At 36.0% G+C, this 5,111-nt stretch overlaps 1 pseudogene; it reads right to left on the minus strand.

Moving 5' to 3' along the window:
• Positions 1-1,774: 1,774 nt before the first annotated feature.
• Positions 1,775-1,946, minus strand: LOC121145532 (annotated as a pseudogene).
• Positions 1,947-5,111: the final 3,165 nt, after the last annotated feature.

A 5,111-nucleotide genomic window follows, 5' to 3' on the forward strand; every position in this document is an offset into this window, starting at 1 on the left:
TGCCAATGTTTTCCCTATATCACAACCAATAATCTTCACAAAATATTAACTTTCAAAGTCACTTCTCTGCCTTGTCAAACTTGTAATATTTTTTTGTCCTCTGTCGCGGGCGTGATGGCTTCAAGGTTACTTCGGGGAGCTGGGGCGCTCGCTGCCCAAGCCCTGAGAGCCTGTGCACCCCATGGGGCGGCTGCCAATAAAAAATAAACCAATCTTTAAAAAACGATGAGTAAGAGATGCATAGAAGAAGGAGAAGCAAAGTGTTAATTGAAGCAGAGAGGAATGGAAAAAGTAAAATTAGAAGGATAAGCGTTGCTAATTTATGTGCTATTAGTATTAGAGATTTGGATCTCTGATTACCTCAATGATAATCAGAAAGACTTTTTTAGTCACTAACATATGCCAAGCCAAGACATGTGATGTTGTATTCATCACATAGCACCGAGCTTAACTTCAATTGACATTTTCTCTTTATTGATTCAATGTTACCTTCATTCAATCCCAGAAACACAGCCACTGCTGTATCTTCTCACGTTTTATACAACTGGTAATCAGTAAAGACAAAAATACCCCCAAAACCACACACCATCATTGTTTGATTTCAAAAGTTTTGAACTTTCAAATATGTTGCAATCTTTCAAATATTTTTAGAAAAACAGTGCAAACTGTCCCAATAAATACTTTTTTTTTAAAAAGATTTATTTTTATTATTTTTTGTATTGGAAAGGCGGATATACAGAGAGGAGAGACAGAGAGGAAGATCTTCCATCCGATGATTCACTCCCCAAGTGAGCGCAACGGGCCGATGCTATGCCGATCCGAAGCCAGGAGCCTCTTCCGGGTCTCCCACGCGGGTGCAGGGTCCCAAAGCCTTGGGCTGTCCTCTGCTGCTTTCCTGGGCCATAGGCAGGGAGCTGGAAGGGAAGCAGGGCTGCCGGGATTAGAACCGGCACCCATATGGGATCCTGGGCGTGCAAGGCGAGGAGCTTTAACCACTTGCGCCACCGCGCCGGGCCCCCAATAAATACTTTTGATAATAGACCTAACCTAACATAAAGCAATCCATTCTCTTTCCTTCTTAAATACACAAGTTGAAATCCAAGTAGTATGCAGAGATACCAGCAACTCCGCAGGCTGTATTTCACTGACCCACTCTGTGTTGTCTGTCATTTCAGAAATACGTTTTGACAACAGTATTAAATACTTCAACTACAGTTTCCTTTCTCTTCACTTTGTATATATTAAATTTAATACAACATGCCTTAAATGCCTATCTCGATCACAGAAAATTACTTACGAAACAGAGTATTACAGATGGGAGAAATTTTTTTGCCTGTTTCCCTGTCCAAGAAAAATGCCAGAAACAATAATTTTGTGTGATGCATTATAAGCACCCTGTGGAAAATCTAACTTTAAATCGGCACTTGCAGATTCTTGTCAAAAACAAAAGGATGAATTGTATCTTGAATATACACGATGAACCTAGTAGTTTGATTAAAGATTTATGGAAATCTCCTAGTGAATACAATGGTTTGGCTGATGTGAGATGAATTTGGGAAAGCAATCACTATAATTGGAAGCTTAAATTGGTAAAGACTTGTGACAGAAATAGGAGAGTGAATTGAGTCATTGCCTTCATAAAAATCTTTTTTTTTTTTTAAGGAAAGTTGCAGATTATGAAGTACAAGACAGGCCAGGATTTTGATTTTTAAATAATATGTGCTGTCCACAAAGTTTTGAATATACAATCAAATATATTCCCTATTGCCTGGCAATTCACAGAATTAAACTTAGAAACCAAAGCCATGTCAATTCAAAAATAACCAGTGCTTGTACTTGTGATGTAAATATTCTGGGATGAAAGATAAGTTATTAATTGAAACTGATTTGTGATGAATCTAGGCTGTGGGCTACACTTGATCTTAGCCAAAAGGCCAAGAAGCAATAGACTGTGGGATGTGAGTTCAAATACACTTATTACTACTCCTTCTCACCTAGGAAGCTGGTTGTCATTTCTAAACATTTCTATTTCTAGTTAAAATATATGAATATTAATATTGGATATTTCTAGTCCCAGTTTCTTGATTATAAACTGGGACCTAGGGCCAGGTGTTTGATGAATTGGTTAAGCAACCATTAGGAAGACTTGCATCTCATATCAAATAGAATATATTCCAAAAGTAAAATTTGCACCTTTATCATTGGCATAAAAAAAATCTGTATTTACATACACTACGCTTAAATTGCTCATATAAATCTCCTTTCTATCTTGTTACATTCATTCCTATATATTTTGAAGTTTACCACAACAGTACTGATTTGAAAATTTTTACTTTGTAGCCAGTATTAGTCATATAGTAAACTTGTCTTTTTTTAAAGATTTATTTATTTTTATTGCAAAGTCAGATATACAGAGAGGAGGAGAGACAGAGAAAAAGATCGTCCATCTGATGATTCACTCTCCAAGTGACCGCAACAGCCAGTGCTATGCCAATCCGAAGCCAGGAGCCAGGAGCTCTTGCGGGTGTCCCATGCAGGTGCAGGGTCCCAAAGCTTTGGGCCATCCTCGACTGCTTTCCCGGGCCACAAGCATGGGAAGTGGGGCTGCCGGGATTAGAACCGGCACCCATATGGAACTCAGGCGCATGCAAGGCAAGGACTTTAACCACTATGCTATTGTGCCAGGCCCCTGTTTTTTTTTTTTTTATATTTATTTTGGTTGTAGATACTTATTCTATTATCTTGTTTTATTCATGTTTGATATTGGTCTATTAAAAACAAAGGTATAGAAAAACTCAGATCCAAATTTACTAGCTAAATGAACTTACTTAAAGTTCTCTACAGCTCTTTGCTGAGTTTTCTCTATTTAAAAAAAACAGTCTACAATCCCAAATATTACCTAGTAAACTCAATAAATACATATTTTTATTTCTTTTCTCCTGGCTTTCTCATGTAATTTCTATGGTTTAATTATCATTTATAGATGAAGTTTAAGAGAGATCTCTGCTTAGCTGTGAAATTTTTAATTTGGAAATGTTTAGAAAGGTAAAGAAGGAATGTTTCTTTTGGGAGCACAAATATTGATTTTTTCATAGTTTTTGTCTTTCTATTGTTTCCAAGCAACTCTTAATATTCTACCATTACCAATTAACATATTCAGTATGTGAATATTATTCTGAGACCACAAAATTTAAGTTGTACCATCCCATCTGATCGAGATTATGTGACTGACTTCCTTTTATGGGATGACAAAGCCATTCTTACATTTTTATGTTAATTTAAAATATTTAGAAATCCAAAAGTCATTTAAAGAGGCAAGAATCTGCTTTTCTTTGGTAAACAAGCTAGTGGAAAATGGAAGTATTTATCTTCTCCATAGCTCCGCAAAGTTTGGAAAAATGTTCAATGAGAATGAGGTCAAATAAATGCTTGACATTTTAATTTCTGTCTCTTGCCAGAATTGTGTTAAATCCTTACATTTGTGACAGGCTCTTGATGCGTTAGTTGAGATGCCACTTGGGACACCCATTTCCTAACTCTGAGTGTCTAGATTTGAGTCCTGCCTCCACTTTCAGTTCCTGTTTCCTGTAATAAGCACGCTGTGTGCCAGAAAACAATAGCTCAAGTGTTCAGGTTCTTGGTTTCCCAGTGGGAGACAAATGGAATTCTTGGCTTTGGCCTGTCCTAATCTTGGCTGCTTGTGATATCTATGGATTGAAACACTGAATGGAAGCTTTCTCTCTCTCCTTTAATACTTCAGACCTTCAAATAATGGAAAAGAATATTTTAAAAATACTACCCGTGATTGGCAGTAATGAAAATTTGAAGTTATTAATAGTTGTCAAACACCTGAATTATGAATCTGTGTTTAAACAATTATCACATGCCCAAAGATTTGACAAAAATAATTTAATAAGGGATTACTTTCCAAGTAAGTTAAAGACTGTTTAATTACAAACAGAACATAACGCCCTGATAGAATATTTTTCTTTCTTGATGTTTACACCACAATCTGTTTGAATGACTATGCTTACCCAGTGCTGAATATCACAATTGCACTTTGGTTTTCTTTGCTTGGATCTAAAACAATGATCAATCCCCAAACCTCCTGATCTCTGCATACTTTTAAAAATTCAAAATTACTGAACATTTCATGAACTTTTTGTTTGTATACGGTGTATTTATTGACTTACTGCATTATAACTAAAAACTGGTAAGTATAAAAACAATAAAGGCTTTAATTACTTAAATACACTAATAAATGCAACACATTTATATAAGCAATGTCCCTTAAAAGTAATATGTTCATATTACAAAGATATAAAGTCAGTGTTATAAGTGGCACTGGTTCATACTTTTTTGACAATATTTTTGATTGTGGCATTGAACAAGAGAATTGCAGTTTCCTATCTACATCTGTATGGAACGTGCTGCAAGACTCCCGGATGATCTGCCTCTGGACAACCTTCACAGTATACTCTTCAGAGTATGAGAGTGAAAAGGGTCACTGCTATTGACAAGATCACATAAAGAATTTAAAATTCATGGATTCTCCCAGAAAGTCTGCTATTTTTTTTCTCAAGAAATGTGTTGCTGATTTAATACACGACATTTATCATTATATTTTACCAAGATATGTGGATTTAGTTGTTCTTTGTTAGGATTTTAGTATTCTGTATCTATCATTTAATATAGATGTACAGTTGCAATTAAGCATATGAAAGATGAGTAACATCAAGTTTCTGATCCTTGAGTTATTTTATGTAATGCCAAAAAAGTTTTATTTTAATTTTTACCTCTTAATTTGCTTGTTTGAAAGACAGAGAAGAAGGGTGATTGCCTGTCCAAATGACCACAACAGCCAGGGCAGAGCCATGCCAAATCTGGGAGTCAAAATCGCAATCTGGGTCTTCCACAGAGCTGGCAGGCATTTGGCTCTTAGAGTTATTGTCTTTTGTCAACAAAGTGTGCATTAACAAGAAGCTGAAATCTGGAGTGGAGTTGATACTTGAATCTGAGGTGTCCAAAGTGCAATGCAGGCACCCCAAACAGCATTTTGACCACTATACTAAAAACTTTCTCCAAAAGAAATTTCAAGGGAAGTATACTCT

Source organism: Ochotona curzoniae, unplaced genomic scaffold (assembly GCF_017591425.1).
Source record: "Ochotona curzoniae isolate NIBS_2020 unplaced genomic scaffold, NIBS_Ocur_1.0 scaffold_3223, whole genome shotgun sequence".
NCBI lineage: Eukaryota > Metazoa > Chordata > Mammalia > Lagomorpha > Ochotonidae > Ochotona > Ochotona curzoniae.